The sequence below is a fragment of the Siphateles boraxobius genome, unplaced genomic scaffold (assembly GCF_051911475.1).
Source record: "Siphateles boraxobius isolate OS27281-9 unplaced genomic scaffold, OSU_SipBor_1 23, whole genome shotgun sequence".
Classification (NCBI taxonomy): domain Eukaryota; kingdom Metazoa; phylum Chordata; class Actinopteri; order Cypriniformes; family Leuciscidae; genus Siphateles; species Siphateles boraxobius.
Window position 1 is genome coordinate 313,771 of NW_027508844.1, and position 26,723 is coordinate 340,493.

The 26,723-nt window shown below is 47.2% G+C and overlaps 1 protein-coding gene, 4 non-coding genes and 1 pseudogene across 5 annotated transcripts in view; 1 reads left to right on the forward strand and 5 right to left on the reverse strand.

The window, feature by feature from the left end:
- Positions 1 to 26,723, forward strand: part of LOC143747602 (transmembrane 4 L6 family member 1-like) — a 484,334-nt gene that overhangs the window by 279,559 nt on the left and 178,052 nt on the right. The gene's annotated exons all lie outside the window — the stretch shown is intronic.
- Positions 5,739 to 5,836, reverse strand: LOC143747620 (U6 spliceosomal RNA; annotated as a pseudogene).
- Positions 8,267 to 8,373, reverse strand: LOC143747617 (U6 spliceosomal RNA). Its single transcript, XR_013206776.1, has one exon. It is a non-coding gene; the product is annotated as a U6 spliceosomal RNA (small nuclear RNA).
- Positions 10,789 to 10,895, reverse strand: LOC143747613 (U6 spliceosomal RNA). Its single transcript, XR_013206772.1, has one exon. It is a non-coding gene; the product is annotated as a U6 spliceosomal RNA (small nuclear RNA).
- On the reverse strand, positions 13,311 to 13,417 carry LOC143747614 (U6 spliceosomal RNA). Its single transcript, XR_013206773.1, has one exon. It is a non-coding gene; the product is annotated as a U6 spliceosomal RNA (small nuclear RNA).
- On the reverse strand, positions 15,833 to 15,939 carry LOC143747615 (U6 spliceosomal RNA). The gene has a single exon (XR_013206774.1). It is a non-coding gene; the product is annotated as a U6 spliceosomal RNA (small nuclear RNA).

Here is a 26,723-nt window from a genome sequence, read left to right on the forward strand (position 1 = left end):
TGAAGTTGACTGTCAAACTGCATGTAGCACCTCCTCTCAGCCTCCTTACATTGTGTTTGTTTGTGTTGTTTTTTTCCCTCACAGTCCCGGTTGCCTGAGAGCTGGCGGACAGCTCTCACCGTGGAAGAGCAGGAGTGGATCGGCCGGGAGCTGTTCAAGACAGACAGCGAGGGGAGGACCAAACTCACCACAGACCTCAAGCTGTGGTGGGACCCCCCTCAGCCCCGGCCGAGTTACACTCAGCCACCCGCCTCACCAGCTGCCTTCTTCGCGTGTCGGCTGTTCCTCTGGACGCCCCTGCGTCTGTGGGGCGTCCGGCCGACATGCTGTAATAGGGCCCTCACCAAGTGTGGGCTCTACAGGACCATCCGGAGGGTCCTGGACATCGACGGCTGGTACTTGATGGCCACCGAGTACCTGGAGTGCCGTCGGTGTAAGAGGAAGGTAGCTGCCTGGTCGCAGGAGGTCGTGGGTCAGCTGGGAGAGGGGCATCGCGCCCTCTTCCCGGCAATCCTCACCTACAAGTAAGTAGCTGTCTGAACACTGTCACAGTATGTCTGTTTGTGGCGCCCTCTTCCCGGCAATCCTCACCTACAAGTAAGTAGCTGTCTGACCACTGTCACAGTGTGTCTGTGTGTTGCGCCCTCTTGCCGGCAATCCTCACCTACAAGTAAGTACCTGTCTGAACACTGTCACAGTGTGTCTGTGTGTGGCTCTTCTGTAACACATGATGTGCTCCTCTCTGTAGGCTCGCCTGCGACCGGCGGGTAATCATCCAGCTGCGTGAGCGTACTCGGGGGAACAGCGCCACGCAGCTGTACAAAAAACTCTGTGAGGCACACACAGAGGCCTGGATGCGGCGGTCCATACACTACCTCAGCGTCATGGAGCCCTTCACGTCGCGAGGTGTCGTGCGCATGTGCACCCCACCACCAAAACCGCCACCCGTGCCCCAGTACGCGTGGCTGTTAATGGTGTACTGCCACGACATCCTCTCCCGCCTGGAGGACGTGAAGGCCCGGGTCACCTCCGTCTTCGGAACGGTCTTGAAGATGGATTCGACCAAGAAGGTAAATGTGGTGCTATGTATGTATAAATATATATGTATATAAATGTGGTGCGGAGTATCACGCTCTGGCTATGTGCGTGAAGCCTTACTGAGATGCTTTATTCTTTCAAACAGGTGACCCGGAAGCTCGCCGGTGCTGCCGCCCAGACCGCAGCGTGGGCAACGAACGTCGGCAACGAGCACGGACAGGTGCTCATGTCCGTGCTCACGGACGCCGAGGGTGCCGGCCTGTTGTCCATGGCTGCGGGGTTAATGCGGCGGTATCGGGACGCTGGGGTGGAGCCGCCTCAGCTCCTCTACGTCGACCGGGACTGTTGTTCGTCCCACGGGGGATCCAAGACAGCTGACATGTTCGGGAAGTGGGACAAGCTGGTGGTCCGGCTGGACATCTGGCACCTGATGCGGCGGTTCGCGTCAGGTGCGTTGTGGCAAAAACAATAATTAAACAAACAGCATCACAGTAAGAGACATCATGGTTCCATAACTTGATGTAACATGCATTTTTCCATAACAGGTGTCACCACCGAGAGCCACCAGCTGTATAAACCCTTCCTGCAGCAGCTGTCTTCGTGCATCTTCCTGTGGGACCCAGAGGACGCAGCCCGGTTGCTCAAGGCGAAGAAGAGGATGCTTGAGGCGCAGGGGATGACCTTCTCGTCCGACGCCGGAGTGTGGAGGCACGTCAGCCACAAGAATATGGCTCTCCATTGCCAGCGGCTGATCGGTGACCTCCTGGAAACCTTCGGCGGTGCCAACGGACGAGACACCATGGGGATTTCCCTGCTGGACCAAGACCGCATCCAGAAGATCTGGACGGAGCAGCGGCGCCACCTCCATTGCATCCAGGACCCGCCGGGCGTGGAGCTGTACACTGAGACCGGCAGGGTGACCAAGGGGGGGATCAGCCTGCCGGTGTACCGTTGTGCACGAGGCTCCACGTCCCTGGAGTCGTTCCACCTGCATCTCAACCGCTTCATTCCAGGTATGTTTCACATGCTTCACTGTCATGTCAATCTTTCACTGTCATCGACTCGCTGTCATTCACATTGTGTGCACTGAATAAACTGCTAAACAGATCTGTGTTCCTCCTCAGGAGAAAGTGCCAATCCCTGGCACTTCCAGGCATTTCTCCTGGAGGGGTTGACGCGGTGGAACGCCGACAGGGCGGCGTCCGTGGCACAGGAGGGACGGCCGCTGCTCCGCTCCTACAATGGCCCCCTGCAGCACTCCCTTGACCAGCTCAGCCAAAGGGTGCTTGGCACGAGTGTGGTCAAGGATTACACCAAGCCCAGGGAGTACACGGGTAAGAACACTCAAGCCACCGCGCTTACACGTGTCCACACTGAATGATATTTGTACCAGACTGACTGATGCGATTTGTGTTGTTGTACTTCAGGGGAACTCATCGGCATCGAGTACCTGTACTCCCAGACGGGCAGAGTGCTGCAGGACATCAGCTTGGACCCTGACATTCCGGACGCGGGGGGGGACGTTCCCCAACTCGTCGAGGATGACGAGCTCGCCGACGGCCCGCAGGAGGTGGAGGACCTAACCCTGCACGTGCCTGGCGAGTTCCCAGCTCCTCAGACGGACCCGCGGTCAGGGCGACCGGCTGACGCACCCGCGCCCGAGCCATCCAGTCCGACCGGTGCCCGCGAGCCCGCACCCCACTCCCCCGGCCGGTCCTGGCCAGAGCCTCAGCAGGCTGCTGAGGTAAGCACGCCACCTCTTTGTGGTCTGCGACTGCAGTGCATCTCGCATCACCAAAAACTGCGCTCGCTCTGTTCCATCCACCTGACTTATTGTTTTCCATCTCTTCTTGTGTGTCTGCAGGACTACAGAGGACCGGATGACCAGCCGGGGTACCTGGCCGTGGTCCAGTTGGCCACGGCCTTGGTGGGGTTGCGTCACGACCCGGCCTTGTCAGAGGGGAGGGTAGACGAGCTTATCAGGCTCTACGAGGCCCTGTCACCGTACGACAGGGCCCGAGTAGTTTACCCTCCCCGCTACAGGGACAGGCCAGCTCAGGGGCGCTTCATGGCAGCCAAGCCAAGCCGCACCAGTATACCTGGTGTGGAAAGCTTGAGACGGTAAGGCTACGCTTCCATCATACATTTCCCTGGTGTACAAACAAGCTGCTTTATGTAATGTTGCCCATTATCATGCTCATATCTGTCATTGTTTTTGTCCATTGTCCACAGCTGCCTGGTCGGAGAGACCTCTGGACCTGCCAGCAGTCCCAGCGCAAGCCGGCTGGTAGAGGCAGTATGCACCCAGCTCTGCCGCTTGATCCCCTCGGGCAGCCGTGCGCGCGGTGCCCGGAGGTCGCGGTGGGACAGCATACTGCTTCGGTACCAGCACATCCGGGACCTTGTGCTGGGCCACCAGAGGCTGATGGCTCGGGCGCCCATACAGCTCTTTGAGCTGAACGCCAGGACCCTCTCGCTGTGGTATGTTTGATGCTTTTGATGTTATGGTAATGACATGCTTGAATGGCATGCTCTCAAAATTGTACATGTAACTAAAACACTACGTTGAAATCCGTTTTCAGGTTCACCAGGATGCAGCGGGAGAAGGAGAGGACTGTGCTAGCTTCAGGCGTTGCAGCAGAGGGACGACCACCAGCGGCAGCGGCAGCGGGTTCGGCGCCGTGCCCAGCAACAGCGGTGGATCGTTCTCCGGCAGCAGCAACAGGCCAGGCGAGGACAGCAGCGCCAAGGGCGGCGGGACCTCTGGCAGCAGCACCGGCCGTGGCAGCACCGGTGCCTGTTCTGCCAGCGCCAGTGCGCCCACTGGCGCCTTTACCGCCTGCCCCCTCAGCTGTTGTCCTGGCCATACCACCGGCTGCTGCAGCTGCAACAGGACCTTTTCCGGCAACACAGCCTCTCTTTCTGGACCTCTCACTGCCCCAGCAGAGTGTGAGGGTGCTCCCCATCCCAACGCTCCCTCGGACAACGCCAGCCCCACACGTCCTCCCTCTGCCGCTGGCCGCCGCACATCACGCCGGCCCTCGGCTGCCTGCACCACCTCCTGCTCCCCCTCCTCAGCCTCGCTCTGCGTACAAAACTGAATGGCTGAGGAGGAAGAGGGCTGAACAGAGGGCAGCGGCAGGAACAGTCGTCGCTGCCCGGGCCGGCGTGCCACAAGAACAAAAGTGCAGGAGATGCGGCCAGCCAAAGCGGAGGGAGACCGGACACACCCGCTACGGCAATGTACATTTTTGCTCTGCCGCCGCAGCGGGTAAGAGTGTGGAGGACTGGCTGAGGGAGATGAAGGACCAGGGTCGAGCCCCGGACTGATTTCGCATTCTCGCTGGGGCAGGTGTATATAGTTGTTTCAGTGTTTGTTTGTTTGTTTTTTAAAGACATTGACTTTACCCTCCACAAGGACCGGGACCTTGCCGCGGTGTGGAGGCTTCCTACAAACACCGGTCCACACCTGCCACAACTTTTCTACAGCAAAAAAAACATTGTGTATCCCATTCACACCTGTATAACATTGCCATGCCTTTGTACTATTCTGATTATTTGCACTGACAAGTTATATAGGCCTATACTGTGTGTGTATGCTGCCTATCATATGGCTTAAGAAAAAGAAAAGAAAACATTGTCTGTCCCATTCACACCTGTATAACACATTCACACCTGTATAACACATTGTCATGCATTTGTGCTGTTCTGATTTTATGCGCTGACAAGTTATATAGGCCTTTTGGACATGTGGGTATGTTCAATAATGTGGTCACTGTCTTTGGAGTTACGTCCAGTTGCCACTGGCTCTGTTGCCGCCGCGTTGGTACTTCACACTGTATGCTGCTGCATTATTTATCCATGCATGTCTGTAATGAGCCCTTATACTATGTGTCTGTCTGCTGTGATTGATGTGGTTTAAAATAAGAGGAATGAAGCCTTGTGCCACTGTTCTGCATCAATACCACTGTTCTGCATCTCGCCCCAGAACATTTATGCCATGTGTCTGCTCTGATGCTCTATTTGTATTATTATTATCATCATCATCATCATCATCATCATCAAAATCATCATGTTTTATTGTATTGTAGTTTGAAATAAATAATCTATTTCACACTGTAGTCTACTGCTGCTGTGTTTGGTGTTTTCTGCATCTATACATCATCATCATCAACAACAACTACAACAACAACAACTACTGATATTTAATTGATATTTTTTTTACTGAAGAAAAAGGTGAAACGAATAATACACGGCATGTAACTTTTATTTATACATTGAAATAAAATTATTGACATAATATAAATGTAATATAATGTTTAACATAACAAATTTTTATATATATGCAGAAAAAGGTGAAACAATATAAATACAATATATCTATGCAGAAAAGGGTGAAACAATATAAAAAGGGGAAACAATATGAATACAGTATATTATTTAACATAAACAATATAAATACAATATAATGTTTAACACAACAGATTTTAATATATATGCAGAAAAAGGTGAAACAAATAATGCACGGCATGTTACTTTTATGTATACACATGAAATAGGCATAATATGAATATAATAGTGTGTAATATAATGTTTAATATTTGTGCTTCGGTCGGGATTCGATCCTTCGCTTTGATGGTGTCTCGTTTGTACCGCGTTTGTGCGACTGGGCATGCGCGAAGGCACTAATGCGCATGCGCGAAAACAGAGAAGAACGATGGCGAAGCTTTTCGCAGGGGCCATGCTAATCTTCTCTGTATCGATCCAATTTTAGTATATGTGCTGCCTTAGCAAGCACAGGTTTGGTGCCCAGCTCAAGGCATATCTACACCTTGGGTTCCAGCGAGCTATCACCAAGGTGGTAGGGCCCAGCGAGTCATCTCGCCTCTGCATACCTTTGCTTGACACAATGATTGATGCAAAAGCTCAATGAGTTTAGGAATAGGACATCTTAGAGCTTTAGGGTTCACAAATGGCCAATTCCACCATGATGTATGAGAGCATCTACTGAAAGAATGGGGTGGGCAGACTTATGGATGGTACCAAAATACAAGCTCTGAATGGGCTGTGTCCTCCAGATTTTCGAGAAAAAATCGAGTTGGCAGAAAAACGGAAAGTGCTTAGCCGTTTGCGCCACCGTTGCATGCACTCGATGTAACTGGACACGAACTGCAGCAGGAGGAATTAATCCTCTGGAGACTTTGAGGTAGAGGCCCTCTGACACACGTCGGAAACAAAAACTTAAAGGACTTCACAGATTTTTTTATTTGATTTATTCTTTGATTTTTTCTCTAAATCGGTCTCCTTTCAGCATAGGCGCTGCCTTAACAAGCAAAAAGGCTCAGCTAATTTGAGGCATATGCACACCTGGGGGCCCAGCAAGTCCTCACCAAGGTGGTAGAGCCCAGCGAGCCATTTCACCACTTTAAAAAAACCTTGTTTATTAGTGTAGCCTGCCTTCCAGAGGATACATATTCACACACTTTGTAATTCATTCACTGGGCTATCATGCATTCAAACTAATCAAGAGTTGTAAACTTTGATGGGTTGCTGTTGTGTATTTTCATTTAGCTGTTCTCATGATTGCTGCATTTATAGACAACTGTGCCTAGGGTCTTGAAGTTCAATCACACCACATGTATGTTTTTCCACATTTTTTTCCACTTGGCATATGTAACTCTTTAGGTATTTACAGCACCGCTGGTCACTGTATGATAAAAATGTGAAAACATCATAAGTAGAAGTTTATTTTAGCTCAAGTTTGCTCTGTGTGAATGTATTGTTCTGTTTCAGTGGTGTTCTGTGACTCAACCTTGAAGGGAAAAGATATTGCCTTTGTGGTCTGTTCCCCAACGGCATCTGCTGAAGAAAGGGAGTGGACACACTTGTCGATGGCCCCAGAGTACAAGCATAAAAATAAGAGTTGGCAGGAAAACTTAGAGTTGCTATAGACATTGGAGATATTGCCTTTGTGGTCAAACCCTGTTCCTCAACGGCATCTGCTGAAGAAAGGGAGTGGACACACTCGTCGATGGCCCCAGAGTACAAGCATAAAAAAAAGAGTTGGCAGGAAAACTGAGAGTGCGCAATCAGTTTAGGAATAGGACATCTTAGAGCTTTAGGGTTCATAAATGGCCAATTCCACCATGATGTATGAGAGCATCTACTGAAAGAATGGGGTGGGCAGACTTGTGGATGGTACCAAAATACAAGCTCTGAATGGGCTGTGTCCTCCAGGTTTTCGAGAAAAAATCGAGTTGGCAGAAAAACGGAAAGTGCTTAGCCGTTTGCGCCACCGTTGCATGCACTCGATGTAACTGGACACGAACTGCAGCAGGAGGAATTAATCCTCTGGAGACTTTGAGGTAGAGGCCCTCTGACACACGTCGGAAACAAAACCTTAAAGGACTTCACAGATTTTTTTATTTGATTTATTCTTTGATTTTTTCTCTAAATCTGTCTCCTTTCAAAATAGGCGCTGCCTTAACAAGCAAAACGGCTCCGATAATTTGAGGCATATGCACACCTGGGGGCCCAGCAAGTCCTCACCAAGGTGGTAGAGCCCAGCGAGCCATTTCACCACTTTAAAAAAAACTTGTTTATTAGTGTAGCCTGCCTTCCAGAGGATACATATTCACACACTTTGTAATTCATTCACTGGGCTATCATGCATTCAAACTAATCAAGAGTTGTAAACTTTGATGGGTTGCTGTTGTGTATTTTCATGTAGCTGTTCTCATGATTGCTGCATTTATAGACAACTGTGCCTAGGGTCTTGAAGTTCAATCACACCACATGTATGTTTTTCCACATTTACACGTATTCCTACTTGGCATATGTAACTCTTTAGGTATTTACAGCACCGCTGGTCACTGTATGATAAAAATGTGAAAACATCATAACTAGAAGTTTATTTTAGCTCAAGTTTGCTCTGTGTGAATGTATTGTTCTGTTTCAGTGGTGTTCTGTGACTCACCTTGAAGGGAAAAGATATTGCCTTTGTGGTCAAACCCTGTTCCCCAACGGCATCTGCTGAAGAAAGTGAGTGGATACACTTGTCGATGGCCCCAGAGTACAAGCATAAAAAAAAGAATTGGCAGGAAAATTGAGAGTGCGCTATAGACATTGGAGATGCACCAGTTCTTGACACAAGAGAACAAGAATGAAAACAAAGAGTGGCAGGAGGGGATGAATCAAGTCCAGTGAAGCAGGCTTTGATCACAGCTGCAAAAATATGGGGCGCTTCACGGATTTGCGTGTCATCCTTTCGCAGGGGCCATGCTAATCTTCTCTGTATCGATCCAATTTTAGTATATGTGCTGCCTTAGCAAGCACAGGTTTGGTGCTCAGCTCAAGGCATATCTACACCTTGGGTTCCAGCGAGCTATCACCAAGGTGGTAGGGCTCAGCGAGTCATCTCGCCTCTGCATACCTTTGCTTGACACAATGATTGATGCAAAAGCTCAATGAGTTTAGGAATAGGACATCTTAGAGCTTTAGGGTTCACAAATGGCCAATTCCACCATGATGTATGAGAGCATCTACTGAAAGAATGGGGTGGGCAGACTTATGGATGGTACCAAAATACAAGCTCTGAATGGGCTGTGTCCTCCAGATTTTCGAGAAAAAATCGAGTTGGCAGAAAAACGGAAAGTGCTTAGCCGTTTGCGCCACCGTTGCATGCACTCGATGTAACTGGACACGAACTGCAGCAGGAGGAATTAATCCTCTGGAGACTTTGAGGTAGAGGCCCTCTGACACACGTCGGAAACAAAACCTTAAAGGACTTCACAGATTTTTTTATTTGATTTATTCTTTGATTTTTTCTCTAAATCGGTCTCCTTTCAGCATAGGCGCTGCCTTAACAAGCAAAAAGGCTCAGCTAATTTGAGGCATATGCACACCTGGGGGCCCAGCAAGTCCTCACCAAGGTGGTAGAGCCCAGCGAGCCATTTCACCACTTTAAAAAAACCTTGTTTATTAGTGTAGCCTGCCTTCCAGAGGATACATATTCACACACTTTGTAATTCATTCACTGGGCTATCATGCATTCAAACTAATCAAGAGTTGTAAACTTTGATGGGTTGCTGTTGTGTATTTTCATTTAGCTGTTCTCATGATTGCTGCATTTATAGACAACTGTGCCTAGGGTCTTGAAGTTCAATCACACCACATGTATGTTTTTCCACATTTTTTTCCACTTGGCATATGTAACTCTTTAGGTATTTACAGCACCGCTGGTCACTGTATGATAAAAATGTGAAAACATCATAAGTAGAAGTTTATTTTAGCTCAAGTTTGCTCTGTGTGAATGTATTGTTCTGTTTCAGTGGTGTTCTGTGACTCAACCTTGAAGGGAAAAGATATTGCCTTTGTGGTCAAACCCTGTTCCCCAACGGCATCTGCTGAAGAAAGGGAGAGGACACACTTGTCGATGGCCCCAGAGTACAAGCATAAAACAAAGAGTTGGCAGGAAAACTTAGAGTGCGCTAGAGACATTGGAGATATTGCCTTTGTGGTCAAACCCTGTTCCTCAACGGCACCTGCTGAAGAAAGGGAGTGGACACACTCGTCGATGGCCCCAGAGTACAAGCATAAAAAAAAGAGTTGGCAGGAAAACTGAGAGTGCGCAATCAGTTTAGGAATAGGACATCTTAGAGCTTTAGGGTTCATAAATGGCCAATTCCACCATGATGTATGAGAGCATCTACTGAAAGAATGGGGTGGGCAGACTTGTGGATGGTACCAAAATACAAGCTCTGAATGGGCTGTGTCCTCCAGGTTTTCGAGAAAAAATCGAGTTGGCAGAAAAACGGAAAGTGCTTAGCCGTTTGCGCCACCGTTGCATGCACTCGATGTAACTGGACACGAACTGCAGCAGGAGGAATTAATCCTCTGGAGACTTTGAGGTAGAGGCCCTCTGACACACGTCGGAAACAAAACCTTAAAGGACTTCACAGATTTTTTTATTTAATTTATTCTTTGATTTTTTCTCTAAATCGGTCTCCTTTCAGCGTAGGCGCTGCCTTAACAAGCAAAAAGGCTCCGATAATTTGAGGCATATGCAGACCTGGGGGCCCAGCAAGTCCTCACCAAGGTGGTAGAGCCCAGCGAGCCATTTCACCACTTTAAAAAAAACTTGTTTATTAGTGTAGCCTGCCTTCCAGAGGATACATATTCACACACTTTGTAATTCATTCACTGGGCTATCATGCATTCAAACTAATCAAGAGTTGTAAACTTTGATGGGTTGCTGTTGTGTATTTTGCTGCATTTATAGACAACTGTGCCTAGGGACTGAAGTTCAATCACACCACATGTATGTTTTTCCACATTTACACGTATTCCTACTTGGCATATGTAACTCTTTAGGTATTTACAGCACCGCTGGTCACTGTATGATAAAAATGTGAAAACATCATAACTAGAAGTTTATTTTAGCTCAAGTTTGCTCTGTGTGAATGTATTGTTCTGTTTCAGTGGTGTTCTGTGACTCACCTTGAAGGGAAAAGATATTGCCTTTGTGGTCAAACCCTGTTCCCCAACGGCATCTGCTGAAGAAAGTGAGTGGATACACTTGTCGATTGCCCCAGAGTACAAGCATAAAAAAAAGAATTGGCAGGAAAACTGAGAGTGCGCTATAGACATTGGAGATGCACCAGTTCTTGACACAAGAGAACAAGAATGAAAACAAAGAGTGGCAGGAGGGGATGAATCAAGTCCAGTGAAGCAGGCTTTGATCACAGCTGCAAAAATATGGAGCGCTTCACGGATTTGCGTGTCATCCTTTCGCAGGGGCCATGCTAATCTTCTCTGTATCGATCCAATTTTAGTATATGTGCTGCCTTAGCAAGCACAGGTTTGGTGCTCAGCTCAAGGCATATCTACACCTTGGGTTCCAGCGAGCTATCACCAAGGTGGTAGGGCCCAGCGAGTCATCTCGCCTCTGCATACCTTTGCTTGACACAATGATTGATGCAAAAGCTCAATGAGTTTAGGAATAGGACATCTTAGAGCTTTAGGGTTCACAAATGGCCAATTCCACCATGATGTATGAGAGCATCTACTGAAAGAATGGGGTGGGCAGACTTATGGATGGTACCAAAATACAAGCTCTGAATGGGCTGTGTCCTCCAGATTTTCGAGAAAAAATCGAGTTGGCAGAAAAACGGAAAGTGCTTAGCCGTTTGCGCCACCGTTGCATGCACTCGATGTAACTGGACACGAACTGCAGCAGGAGGAATTAATCCTCTGGAGACTTTGAGGTAGAGGCCCTCTGACACACGTCGGAAACAAAACCTTAAAGGACTTCACAGATTTTTTTATTTGATTTATTCTTTGATTTTTTCTCTAAATCGGTCTCCTTTCAGCATAGGCGCTGCCTTAACAAGCAAAAAGGCTCAGCTAATTTGAGGCATATGCACACCTCGGGGCCCAGCAAGTCCTCACCAAGGTGGTAGAGCCCAGCGAGCCATTTCACCACTTTAAAAAAACCTTGTTTATTAGTGTAGCCTGCCTTCCAGAGGATACATATTCACACACTTTGTAATTCATTCACTGGGCTATCATGCATTCAAACTAATCAAGAGTTGTAAACTTTGATGGGTTGCTGTTGTGTATTTTCATTTAGCTGTTCTCATGATTGCTGCATTTATAGACAACTGTGCCTAGGGTCTTGAAGTTCAATCACACCACATGTATGTTTTTCCACATTTTTTTCCACTTGGCATATGTAACTCTTTAGGTATTTACAGCACCGCTGGTCACTGTATGATAAAAATGTGAAAACATCATAAGTAGAAGTTTATTTTAGCTCAAGTTTGCTCTGTGTGAATGTATTGTTCTGTTTCAGTGGTGTTCTGTGACTCAACCTTGAAGGGAAAAGATATTGCCTTTGTGGTCAAACCCTGTTCCCCAACGGCATCTGCTGAAGAAAGGGAGAGGACACACTTGTCGATGGCCCCAGAGTACAAGCATAAAACAAAGAGTTGGCAGGAAAACTTAGAGTGCGCTAGAGACATTGGAGATATTGCCTTTGTGGTCAAACCCTGTTCCTCAACGGCATCTGCTGAAGAAAGGGAGTGGACACACTCGTCGATGGCCCCAGAGTACAAGCATAAAAAAAAGAGTTGGCAGGAAAACTGAGAGTGCGCAATCAGTTTAGGAATAGGACATCTTAGAGCTTTAGGGTTCATAAATGGCCAATTCCACCATGATGTATGAGAGCATCTACTGAAAGAATGGGGTGGGCAGACTTGTGGATGGTACCAAAATACAAGCTCTGAATGGGCTGTGTCCTCCAGGTTTTCGAGAAAAAATCGAGTTGGCAGAAAAACGGAAAGTGCTTAGCCGTTTGCGCCACCGTTGCATGCACTCGATGTAACTGGACACGAACTGCAGCAGGAGGAATTAATCCTCTGGAGACTTTGAGGTAGAGGCCCTCTGACACACGTCGGAAACAAAACCTTAAAGGACTTCACAGATTTTTTTATTTAATTTATTCTTTGATTTTTTCTCTAAATCGGTCTCCTTTCAGCGTACGCGCTGCCTTAACAAGCAAAAAGGCTCCGATAATTTGAGGCATATGCAGACCTGGGGGCCCAGCAAGTCCTCACCAAGGTGGTAGAGCCCAGCGAGCCATTTCACCACTTTAAAAAAAACTTGTTTATTAGTGTAGCCTGCCTTCCAGAGGATACATATTCACACACTTTGTAATTCATTCACTGGGCTATCATGCATTCAAACTAATCAAGAGTTGTAAACTTTGATGGGTTGCTGTTGTGTATTTTGCTGCATTTATAGACAACTGTGCCTAGGGACTGAAGTTCAATCACACCACATGTATGTTTTTCCACATTTACACGTATTCCTACTTGGCATATGTAACTCTTTAGGTATTTACAGCACCGCTGGTCACTGTATGATAAAAATGTGAAAACATCATAACTAGAAGTTTATTTTAGCTCAAGTTTGCTCTGTGTGAATGTATTGTTCTGTTTCAGTGGTGTTCTGTGACTCACCTTGAAGGGAAAAGATATTGCCTTTGTGGTCAAACCCTGTTCCCCAACGGCATCTGCTGAAGAAAGTGAGTGGATACACTTGTCGATTGCCCCAGAGTACAAGCATAAAAAAAAGAATTGGCAGGAAAACTGAGAGTGCGCTATAGACATTGGAGATGCACCAGTTCTTGACACAAGAGAACAAGAATGAAAACAAAGAGTGGCAGGAGGGGATGAATCAAGTCCAGTGAAGCAGGCTTTGATCACAGCTGCAAAAATATGGAGCGCTTCACGGATTTGCGTGTCATCCTTTCGCAGGGGCCATGCTAATCTTCTCTGTATCGATCCAATTTTAGTATATGTGCTGCCTTAGCAAGCACAGGTTTGGTGCTCAGCTCAAGGCATATCTACACCTTGGGTTCCAGCGAGCTATCACCAAGGTGGTAGGGCCCAGCGAGTCATCTCGCCTCTGCATACCTTTGCTTGACACAATGATTGATGCAAAAGCTCAATGAGTTTAGGAATAGGACATCTTAGAGCTTTAGGGTTCACAAATGGCCAATTCCACCATGATGTATGAGAGCATCTACTGAAAGAATGGGGTGGGCAGACTTATGGATGGTACCAAAATACAAGCTCTGAATGGGCTGTGTCCTCCAGATTTTCGAGAAAAAATCGAGTTGGCAGAAAAACGGAAAGTGCTTAGCCGTTTGCGCCACCGTTGCATGCACTCGATGTAACTGGACACGAACTGCAGCAGGAGGAATTAATCCTCTGGAGACTTTGAGGTAGAGGCCCTCTGACACACGTCGGAAACAAAACCTTAAAGGACTTCACAGATTTTTTTATTTGATTTATTCTTTGATTTTTTCTCTAAATCGGTCTCCTTTCAGCATAGGCGCTGCCTTAACAAGCAAAAAGGCTCAGCTAATTTGAGGCATATGCACACCTCGGGGCCCAGCAAGTCCTCACCAAGGTGGTAGAGCCCAGCGAGCCATTTCACCACTTTAAAAAAACCTTGTTTATTAGTGTAGCCTGCCTTCCAGAGGATACATATTCACACACTTTGTAATTCATTCACTGGGCTATCATGCATTCAAACTAATCAAGAGTTGTAAACTTTGATGGGTTGCTGTTGTGTATTTTCATTTAGCTGTTCTCATGATTGCTGCATTTATAGACAACTGTGCCTAGGGTCTTGAAGTTCAATCACACCACATGTATGTTTTTCCACATTTTTTTCCACTTGGCATATGTAACTCTTTAGGTATTTACAGCACCGCTGGTCACTGTATGATAAAAATGTGAAAACATCATAAGTAGAAGTTTATTTTAGCTCAAGTTTGCTCTGTGTGAATGTATTGTTCTGTTTCAGTGGTGTTCTGTGACTCAACCTTGAAGGGAAAAGATATTGCCTTTGTGGTCAAACCCTGTTCCCCAACGGCATCTGCTGAAGAAAGGGAGAGGACACACTTGTCGATGGCCCCAGAGTACAAGCATAAAACAAAGAGTTGGCAGGAAAACTTAGAGTGCGCTAGAGACATTGGAGATATTGCCTTTGTGGTCAAACCCTGTTCCTCAACGGCATCTGCTGAAGAAAGGGAGTGGACACACTCGTCGATGGCCCCAGAGTACAAGCATAAAAAAAAGAGTTGGCAGGAAAACTGAGAGTGCGCAATCAGTTTAGGAATAGGACATCTTAGAGCTTTAGGGTTCATAAATGGCCAATTCCACCATGATGTATGAGAGCATCTACTGAAAGAATGGGGTGGGCAGACTTGTGGATGGTACCAAAATACAAGCTCTGAATGGGCTGTGTCCTCCAGGTTTTCGAGAAAAAATCGAGTTGGCAGAAAAACGGAAAGTGCTTAGCCGTTTGCGCCACCGTTGCATGCACTCGATGTAACTGGACACGAACTGCAGCAGGAGGAATTAATCCTCTGGAGACTTTGAGGTAGAGGCCCTCTGACACACGTCGGAAACAAAACCTTAAAGGACTTCACAGATTTTTTTATTTAATTTATTCTTTGATTTTTTCTCTAAATCGGTCTCCTTTCAGCGTACGCGCTGCCTTAACAAGCAAAAAGGCTCCGATAATTTGAGGCATATGCAGACCTGGGGGCCCAGCAAGTCCTCACCAAGGTGGTAGAGCCCAGCGAGCCATTTCACCACTTTAAAAAAAACTTGTTTATTAGTGTAGCCTGCCTTCCAGAGGATACATATTCACACACTTTGTAATTCATTCACTGGGCTATCATGCATTCAAACTAATCAAGAGTTGTAAACTTTGATGGGTTGCTGTTGTGTATTTTGCTGCATTTATAGACAACTGTGCCTAGGGACTGAAGTTCAATCACACCACATGTATGTTTTTCCACATTTACACGTATTCCTACTTGGCATATGTAACTCTTTAGGTATTTACAGCACCGCTGGTCACTGTATGATAAAAATGTGAAAACATCATAACTAGAAGTTTATTTTAGCTCAAGTTTGCTCTGTGTGAATGTATTGTTCTGTTTCAGTGGTGTTCTGTGACTCACCTTGAAGGGAAAAGATATTGCCTTTGTGGTCAAACCCTGTTCCCCAACGGCATCTGCTGAAGAAAGTGAGTGGATACACTTGTCGATTGCCCCAGAGTACAAGCATAAAAAAAAGAATTGGCAGGAAAACTGAGAGTGCGCTATAGACATTGGAGATGCACCAGTTCTTGACACAAGAGAACAAGAATGAAAACAAAGAGTGGCAGGAGGGGATGAATCAAGTCCAGTGAAGCAGGCTTTGATCACAGCTGCAAAAATATGGAGCGCTTCACGGATTTGCGTGTCATCCTTTCGCAGGGGCCATGCTAATCTTCTCTGTATCGATCCAATTTTAGTATATGTGCTGCCTTAGCAAGCACAGGTTTGGTGCTCAGCTCAAGGCATATCTACACCTTGGGTTCCAGCGAGCTATCACCAAGGTGGTAGGGCCCAGCGAGTCATCTCGCCTCTGCATACCTTTGCTTGACACAATGATTGATGCAAAAGCTCAATGAGTTTAGGAATAGGACATCTTAGAGCTTTAGGGTTCACAAATGGCCAATTCCACCATGATGTATGAGAGCATCTACTGAAAGAATGGGGTGGGCAGACTTATGGATGGTACCAAAATACAAGCTCTGAATGGGCTGTGTCCTCCAGATTTTCGAGAAAAAATCGAGTTGGCAGAAAAACGGAAAGTGCATAGCCGTTTGCGCCACCGTTGCATGCACTCGATGTAACTGGACACGAACTGCAGCAGGAGGAATTAATCCTCTGGAGACTTTGAGGTAGAGGCCCTCTGACACACGTCGGAAACAAAAACTTAAAGGACTTCACAGATTTTTTTATTTGATTTATTCTTTGATTTTTTCTCTAAATCGGTCTCCTTTCAGCATAGGCGCTGCCTTAACAAGCAAAAAGGCTCAGCTAATTTGAGGCATATCCACACCTGGGGGCCCAGCAAGTCCTCACCAAGGTGGTAGAGCCCAGCGAGCCATTTCACCACTTTAAAAAAACCTTGTTTATTAGTGTAGCCTGCCTTCCAGAGGATACATATTCACACACTTTGTAATTCATTCACTGGGCTATCATGCATTCAAACTAATCAAGAGTTGTAAACTTTGATGGGTTGCTGTTGTGTATTTTCATTTAGCTGTTCTCATGATTGCTGCATTTATAGACAACTGTGCCTAGGGTCTTGAAGTTCAATCACACCACATGTATGTTTTTCCACATTTTTTTCCACTTGGCATATGTAACTCTTTAGGTATTTACAGCACCGCTGGTCACTGTATGATAAAAATGTGAAAACATCATAAGTAGAAGTTTATTTTAGCTCAAGTTTGCTCTGTGTGAATGTATTGTTCTGTTTCAGTGGTGTTCTGTGACTCAACCTTGAAGGGAAAAGATATTGCCTTTGTGGTCTGTTCCCCAACGGCATCTGCTGAAGAAAGGGAGTGGACACACTTGTCGATGGCCCCAGAGTACAAGCATAAAAAAAAGAGTTGGCAGGAAAACTTAGAGTTGCTATAGACATTGGAGATATTGCCTTTGTGGTCAAACCCTGTTCCTCAACGGCATCTGCTGAAGAAAGGGAGTGGACACACTCGTCGATGGCCCCAGAGTACAAGGATAAAAAAAAGAGTTGGCAGGAAAACTGAGAGTGCGCAATCAGTTTAGGAATAGGACATCTTAGAGCTTTAGGGTTCATAAATGGTCAATTCCACCATGATGTATGAGAGCATCTACTGAAAGAATGGGGTGGGCAGACTTATGGATGGTACCAAAATACAAGCTCTGAATCGGCTGTGTCCTCCAGGTTTTCGAGAAAAAATCGAGTTGGCAGAAAAACGGAAAGTGCTTAGCCGTTTGCGCCACCGTTGCATGCACTCGATGTAACTGGACACGAACTGCAGCAGGAGGAATTAATCCTCTGGAGACTTTGAGGTAGAGGCCCTCTGACACACGTCGGAAACAAAACCTTAAAGGACTTCACATATTTTTTTATTTGATTTATTCTTTGATTTTTTCTCTAAATCGGTCTCCTTTCAGCATAGGCGCTGCCTTAACAAGCAGAACGGCTCAGCTAATTTGAGGCATATGCATACCTGGGGGCCCAGCAAGTCCTCACCAAGGTGGTAGAGCCCAGCGAGCCATTTCACCACTTTAAAAAAACCTTGTTTATTAGTGTAGCCTGCCTTCCAGAGGATACATATTCACACACTTTGTAATTCATTCACTGGGCTATCATGCATTCAAACTAATCAAGAGTTGTAAACTTTGATGGGTTGCTGTTGTGAATTTTCATTTAGCTGTTCTCATGATTGCTGCATTTATAGACAACTGTGCCTAGGGTCTTGAAGTTCAATCACACCACATGTATGTTTTTCCACATTTTTTTCCACTTGGCATATGTAACTCTTTAGGTATTTACAGCACCGCTGGTCACTGTATGATAAAAATGTGAAAACATCATAAGTAGAAGTTTATTTTAGCTCAAGTTTGCTCTGTGTGAATGTATTGTTCTGTTTCAGTGGTGTTCTGTGACTCAACCTTGAAGGGAAAAGATATTGCCTTTGTGGTCAAACCCTGTTCCCCAACGGCATCTGCTGAAGAAAGGGAGTGGACACACTTGTCGATGGCCCCAGAGTACAAGCATAAAAAAAAGAGTTGGCAGGAAAACTTAGAGTGCGCTATAGACATTGGAGATACACTGTAAAAATGAATACGAATGAATATGCTAAATCTAATCAATAAAATTGAGGCAACAGATTACAAGCAATATTATTAATTAAATTTAACAAATTAGAATTGAGTAATAATTAACCAAATTAATTCCTTAAAAGTTAACCATTTAAAATGAGTAAAATTTACACATTGTTTTAAACAAAAATATCGGAATAACAGACTGACGTCAAAGATGAATTAAGAACACTTTTTTTTATTGCCAACATTGAAGACACCTGATGTTAACAAGCCGAATCACTGAAGGAGAAAACCGTAATTGGTATGTTACCATTATGGAGATTAATGTTTGCTTTAGTTGGGCTCTTGACTCTTAAATCATTGACTTTAAATTTTGTTTGGTTGTTGTACTTCAGTTAAAACAGCCAGATGAACAAATAGAAAAGGTGATCTGATGGTGTTGGTTGTGTTTTAACATAACCATTATTTCACAGTCATTTGATCTGAGTCATGGAACTCATATAGAGCCCAATTTAGGTTTACTTTATTAATTATAGCAGCACTGTCCTTGTACAGCATAATATTTGTAACCTTTACAATGTAATCCTAAGAATTTTTTAAACATATCTCAAATACAATTTTTTTTTTTTAGTTTTTAGACACACAGACATCAAGAATCAGCCTGTGAATCTCAACATTGGTGACAATTATAAAGCATGTTGCAGTGCATTCTGCATGCCACCAATCAAAACTCATTCATGGCTCCCCTCATGCATTGCTGCATGAATAAATAATGAGCTTGTGTTCAGAGTTGATCTGTTTGTCACCATTGTTGAGATTTATACGCTAATTCTTGATGTCTGTGTGTGCCAACATAAAGTACCTTTAAAAATGTCTTATTATTGATTTGGTCTCATTTAAAACGCTAAAAATATGAAGCTGTACAAGGACAGGGCTCCTATAATTATTTACTTTTAAATATAAAGTAAACTTAACTGAGAAATAGGACTCTATATGAGCTCAGTGACTCAAGTCAAATGATTGTGAAATAATGATTATGTTAAAACACAACCAACACCATCAGATCACCTTTTCTAGTTGTTCATCTGGCTGTTATAACTGAAGTACAACAACCAAACAAAATCTAAAGTCAATGATTTAAGAGTCAAGAGCCCAACTTAAGCAAACACTAATTTCCATAATGGTAACATACCAATTACGGTTTTCTCCTTCAGTGATTCGGCTTGTTAACATCAGGAGTCTTCAATGTTCAATCTTCAAAAAAAAGTGTTCTTAAATCATCTTTGACGTCAGTCTGTTATTCCGATATTTTTGTTTAAGAAAATGTGTAAATTTTACTCATTTTAAATGGTTAACTTTTAAGGAATTAATTTGGTTAATTATTACTCAATTCTAATTTGTTAAATTTAATTAATAATATTGCTTGTAATCTGTTGCCTCAATTTTATTGATTAGATTTAGCGTATTCATTCGTATTCATTTTTACAGTGTATTGCCTTTGTGGTCAAACCCTGTTCCTCAACGGCATCTGCTGAAGAAAGGGAGTGGACACACTCGTCGATGGCCCCAGAGTACAAGCATAAAAAAAAGAGTTGGCAGGAAAACTGAGAGTGCGCAATCAGTTTAGGAATAGGACATCTTAGAGCTTTAGGGTTCATAAATGGCCAATTCCACCATGATGTATGAGAGCATCTACTGAAAGAATGGGGTGGGCAGACTTATGGATGATACCAAAATACAAGCTCTGAATGGGCTGTGTCCTCCAGGTTTTCGAGAAAAAATCGAGTTGGCAGAAAAACGGAAAGTGCTTAGCCGTTTGCGCCACCGTTGCATGCACTCGATGTAACTGGACACGAACTGCAGCAGGAGGAATTAATCCTCTGGAGACTTTGAGGTAGAGGCCCTCTGACACACGTCGGAATCAAAACCTTAAAGGACTTCACAGATTTTTTTATTTGATTTATTCTATGATTTTTTCTCTAAATCGGTCTCCTTTCAGCATAGGCGCTGCCTTAACAAGCAAAACGGCTCCGATAATTTGAGGCATATGCAGACCTGGGGGCCCAGCAAGTCCTCACCAAGGTGGTAGTGCCCAGCGAGCCATTTCACCACTTTAAAAAAAACTTGTTTATTAGTGTAGCCTGCCTTCCAGAGGATACATATTCACACACTTTGTAATTCATTCACTGGGCTATCATGCATTCAAACTAATCAAGAGTTGTAAACTTTGATGGGTTGCTGTTGTGTATTTTCATTTAGCTGTTCTCATGATTGCTGCATTTATAGACAACTGTGCCTAGGGTCTTGAAGTTCAATCACACCACATGTATGTTTTTCCACATTTACACGTATTCCTACTTGGCATATGTAACTCTTTAGGTATTTACAGCACCGCTGGTCACTGTATGATAAAAATGTGAAAACATCATAACTAGAAGTTTATTTTAGCTCAAGTTTGCTCTGTGTGAATGTATTGTTCTGTTTCAGTGGTGTTCTGTGACTCACCTTGAAGGGAAAAGATATTGCCTTTGTGGTCAAACCCTGTTCCCCAACGGCATCTGCTGAAGAAAGTGAGTGGATACACTTGTCGATGGCCCCAGAGTACAAGCATAAAAAAAAGAATTGGCAGGAAAACTGAGAGTGCGCTATAGACATTGGAGATGCACCAGTTCTTGACACAAGAGAACAAGAATGAAAACAAAGAGTGGCAGGAGGGGATGAATCAAGTCCAGTGAAGCAGGCTTTGATCACAGCTGCAAAAATATGGAGCGCTTCACGGATTTGCGTGTCATCCTTTCGCTCTGTGCCCAGCAATGTTCTCTGGATGACGGCCAATCAGCAGCTCGGATTGTCGAGCCTTTGTCGAGCGTTTTCGGTTTTGGGCCAATCAGCAGCTCGGATTGTCGAGCGTTTGTCGAGCGTTTTCGGTTTTTAGCCAATCAGCAGCTCGTATTGTCGAGCGTTTGTCGAGCGTTTTGGGCCAATCAACGGTTAGTATACTCAAGCGTTTGTCGAGCGTTTTGGGCCAATCAGCGGTTAGTATAATCAAGCGTTTGTCATAGCAACCACCAAAGCAACTGACAACGAGTCAACGAGTGAGTCAGTGAGTAAAACAAAAATAAATAGAATATTACGAATGTACTGACATAACATTGTCTTCCCAGAGTACTTTTACAATGTACTGACATGGAATTTGTCGATGTATTATGCTGTCAATCGCTGGTTTTGATAACGTTATTTAAAGATACGTTAACGTACGTCAGGCGTCCGGTTAACACATTTAAACCATATTTACACTTTGAATTTCGACTCCAAACTGTAGTAACTACATCTACGTGGTCTAATGAAGATAACCAGGTAGTCTGATCAAAGATTAAATACATTTTGAGAGATCGCTAGCATGTAATGTAATGTAATGTAATCCATTGCATTGGAAATGAACGGGACAACATGTGACGATCTCTGAAAACAAAATTAAATGATGAAAAGACCATACAGTTAGTATCTTTAGACCCTTAAGATTATAATATCACCACGTGAAATCAAAATATAAAGTTTAAGTGTATTTTTTATGCATTAACAATATGCCTGTTTGTTTACCTGTCATTATTTACCTGTTGTGTCAAGTTATGTTCATTTTTTAACGTTAATATTTCAATAGTGAATGTGTAGTACTAGTATATCACATATCTTATGTGTGATATTCCTGTTAATATGGCAATTAACATGTAGTTTAACCTGTAATGCTCCCTTAACGCTGTGCTATGTCATTGTAGAGATGGTTTTTGCAAAATTTAAATTGACGGCCTCGCAGCAGCTTGTCCTGCGGGCCTCTGATGAGGCGGCGGCCTTCATCGCCGCCAAGGGGCCACGCGGGACCGCCGCTGCTGCGAGGGCCAAGAAGCCAGAGGAGGTGGAGAAGGAGGCCCAAGCCCACGTCGTCTCCAAGGGCGGTGACCCTGGTAACCCCATGCTGGTGCTGGGCTGCCACAGCATCCAGTTTGGCAAGTACCAGGGTCAAACTTTCCGTTGGCTCCTGGAGAACGACGTGGGCTACACCACGCAGTTGGTTGCCAGCCACCAGCGGGAGCGGGAGAAAAGTGCCTCCGACAGCCCCCTTATGGCCAACAAGGACGCACTCGCCCGGTACTCGTGCGCCCACCCTGCTTTTGCTGAGCAGCTGCGGTACCACCGGGTGCACGAGGAGGCCCGGGCTCGCGCCACTCAGCCCGGGTGTGAGGGCGAGGCGCTTGTTGGCTTTGGGGACTACAAGGAGGCCACCCTGAAGGACCTGTACGACTCCAAGGAGAAGCAGCACCAGAAGTAAGTCCTGTTGTGGTGAAGGGCAGTGAACTGTCGACAGGGTGCTGTGACTTGTTGATATGCGTGTTAATCTTTGATCATTGTCTTGCAGCTTTGTCAAGTGGCTACGGCGGAAGACACCGCAGCCTGGGACCTCGATGGACGCCGCCAGGAAGTACATCCTGGGCCGAGACAAGGAGCGGTCGGCAGAGGTGGCTGCTACCCCCCCACCTCCCACCAGCAGCAGCAGCAGCAGCAGCAGCAGCAGCAGCACCCCCACCACCAGCAGTGGCCCCAGCAAGGCCGCTGCTTCCACCGCGCTGCCGCCGCGCAAGCCGATCGCTCCCATGTTCTCGGCCCTACTGGGAAGGCGTCCAATGGCCCCAGGTGAGCTGCAGGCCAAGGTCAGGAAGCTGATGACCACACCAGCACGGCCTGCAGTTCCAGGTAGATCTCTTTCTTTCTCTTTAACACAACAGTGGTTCAGTGTACAGGATTAACTAACCATTGCCCTCCCACCCCACAGCGGTGTCTACATCCGTCAGAGACCAGTGCCCCTCGGTTCCGCCGCCGCCCCCCCCCCACAGAGGTGACGGACAAGGATCTGGTCCAGATGGCCACTGACTTAGAAACGGGTAACTGGCACCACACTGGACACGTCACACTGTAACATTTGCCCTCAATATATATTCTTCTGGCGGTATTTTTGTATTAACTGTAATGGTTTCATTTACTGGTCTCTACAGCTGATGCTTGAAGACCAAAGGTAGGTTTGGCAGGTAATGTAGCCGTCTTTGTCGGTGGTAGATGTGTAGAACGTAGTGGCAATGTAGATTTGCTTAACCACCTTCACATGTCTACTTCCCTTGGCCCTGCTGCATCTCTTGACATTCACCTTGTAGCACTAAACCATCTGCCCCATCACTGGCATGCTGTACGTCATCTAATTACTTGCATTCTGCACGTCATCTAATCACTGGCATGCTGCACGTCATTAACACTCAGACTCACTTAGTCTTGCCTGCCTGTGTGTTGCCCCATGACTATCATTGTGCTGATGCCATTTTGTTGTGTGTGAATGTGTCTGAAGCTCACGTACAGGTCCTTCAGACTCTCCCGCTGGTGGTGAGGCCTCCATCTCCACCTCCTCCGGCGTTGTCCTCCATCCCTCCCCCACCGCCACCACCTCGAGTTGCGGCTGCTCCACCTACGCTCGCGGTTCCGGCTCGGGCTCCGGCGTTGACCAGGGAGGAGCCCCGTCGCGTCTCCGTGGAGGAGACGCCATCTGGGGAGGCCACCCTGGCACCAGCGCCGGCGAAGAGGAAGAGGAAGGAGAGGAAAGTGGAGCAGCCCGCAACGCCCACTCCTGCTTCGGCTGAGGTACAAACACAAACACAGACACACACACACACACACACACACACACCGTGCCCGTACTCATGGACGGCACAACTCAGTGAAGTTGACTGTCAAACTGCATGTAGCACCTCCTCTCAGCCTCCTTACAGTGTGTTTATTTGTGTTGTTTTTTTCCCTCACAGTCCCGGTTGCCTGAGAGCTGGCGGACAGCTCTCACCGTGGAAGAGCAGGAGTGGATCGGCCGGGAGCTGTTCAAGACAGACAGCGAGGGGAGGACCAAACTCACCACAGACCTCAAGCTGTGGTGGGACCCCCCTCAGCCCCGGCCGAGTTACACTCAGCCACCCGCCTCACCAGCTGCCTTCTTCGCGTGTCGGCTGTTCCTCTGGACGCCCCTGCGTCTGTGGGGCGTCCGGCCGACATGCTGTAATAGGGCCCTCACCAAGTGTGGGCTCTACAGGACCATCCGGAGGGTCCTGGACATCGACGGCTGGTACTTGATGGCCACCGAGTACCTGGAGTGCCGTCGGTGTAAGAGGAAGGTAGCTGCCTGGTCGCAGGAGGTCGTGGGTCAGCTGGGAGAGGGGCATCGCGCCCTCTTCCCGGCAATCCTCACCTACAAGTAAGTAGCTGTCTGAACACTGTCACAGTATGTCTGTTTGTGGCGCCCTCTTCCCGGCAATCCTCACCTACAAGTAAGTAGCTGTCTGACCACTGTCACAGTGTGTCTGTGTGTTGCGCCCTCTTGCCGGCAATCCTCACCTACAAGTAAGTACCTGTCTGAACACTGTCACAGTGTGTCTGTGTGTGGCTCTTCTGTAACACATGATGTGCTCCTCTCTGTAGGCTCGCCTGCGACCGGCGGGTAATCATCCAGCTGCGTGAGCGTACTCGGGGGAACAGCGCCACGCAGCTGTACAAAAAACTCTGTGAGGCACACACAGAGGCCTGGATGCGGCGGTCCATACACTACCTCAGCGTCATGGAGCCCTTCACGTCGCGAGGTGTCGTGCGCATGTGCACCCCACCACCAAAACCGCCACCCGTGCCCCAGTACGCGTGGCTGTTAATGGTGTACTGCCACGACATCCTCTCCCGCCTGGAGGACGTGAAGGCCCGGGTCACCTCCGTCTTCGGAACGGTCTTGAAGATGGATTCGACCAAGAAGGTAAATGTGGTGCTATGTATGTATAAATATATATGTATATAAATGTGGTGCGGAGTATCACGCTCTGGCTATGTGCGTGCAGCCTTACTGAGATGCTTTATTCTTTCAAACAGGTGACCCGGAAGCTCGCCGGTGCTGCCGCCCAGACCGCAGCGTGGGCAACGAACGTCGGCAACGAGCACGGACAGGTGCTCATGTCCGTGCTCACGGACGCCGAGGGTGCCGGCCTGTTGTCCATGGCTGCGGGGTTAATGCGGCGGTATCGGGACGCTGGGGTGGAGCCGCCTCAGCTCCTCTACGTCGACCGGGACTGTTGTTCGTCCCACGGGGGATCCAAGACAGCTGACATGTTCGGGAAGTGGGACAAGCTGGTGGTCCGGCTGGACATCTGGCACCTGATGTGGCGGTTCGCGTCAGGTGCGTTGTGGCAAAAACAATAATTAAACAAACAGCATCACAGTAAGAGACATCATTGGGTCCATAACTTGATGTAACATGCATTTTTCCATAACAGGTGTCACCACCGAGAGCCACCAGCTGTATAAACCCTTCCTGCAGCAGCTGTCTTCGTGCATCTTCCTGTGGGACCCAGAGGACGCAGCCCGGTTGCTCAAGGCGAAGAAGAGGATGCTTGAGGCGCAGGGGATGACCTTCTCGTCCGACGCCGGAGTGTGGAGGCACGTCAGCCGCAAGAATATGGCTCTCCATTGCCGTCGCCGCACGCGTGGAGCGGCGGAGACGGAGCGGCTGATCGGTGACCTCCTGGAAACCTTCGGCGGTGCCAACGGACGAGACACCATGGGGATTTCCCTGCTGGACCAAGACCGCATCCAGAAGATCTGGACGGAGCAGCGGCGCCACCTCCATTGCATCCAGGACCCGCCGGGCGTGGAGCTGTACACTGAGACCGGCAGGGTGACCAAGGGGGGGATCAGCCTGCCGGTGTACCGTTGTGCACGAGGCTCCACGTCCCTGGAGTCGTTCCACCTGCATCTCAACCGCTTCATTCCAGGTATGTTTCACATGCTTCACTGTCATGTCAATCTTTCACTGTCATCGACTCGCTGTCATTCACATTGTGTGCACTGAATAAACTGCTAAACAGATCTGTGTTCCTCCTCAGGAGAAAGTGCCAATCCCTGGCACTTCCAGGCATTTCTCCTGGAGGGGTTGACGCGGTGGAACGCCGACAGGGCGGCGTCCGTGGCACAGGAGGGACGGCCGCTGCTCCGCTCCTACAATGGCCCCCTGCAGCACTCCCTTGACCAGCTCAGCCAAAGGGTGCTTGGCACGAGTGTGGTCAAGGATTACACCAAGCCCAGGGAGTACACGGGTAAGAACACTCAAGCCACCGCGCTTACACGTGTCCACACTGAATGATATTTGTACCAGACTGACTGATGCGATTTGTGTTGTTGTACTTCAGGGGAACTCATCGGCATCGAGTACCTGTACTCCCAGACGGGCAGAGTGCTGCAGGACGTCAGCTTGGACCCTGACATTCCGGACGCGGGGGGGGACGTTCCCCAACTCGTCGAGGATGAAGAGCTCGCCGACGGCCCGCAGGAGGTGGAGGACCTCACCCTGCACGTGCCTGGCGAGTTCCCAGCTCCTCAGACGGACCCGCGG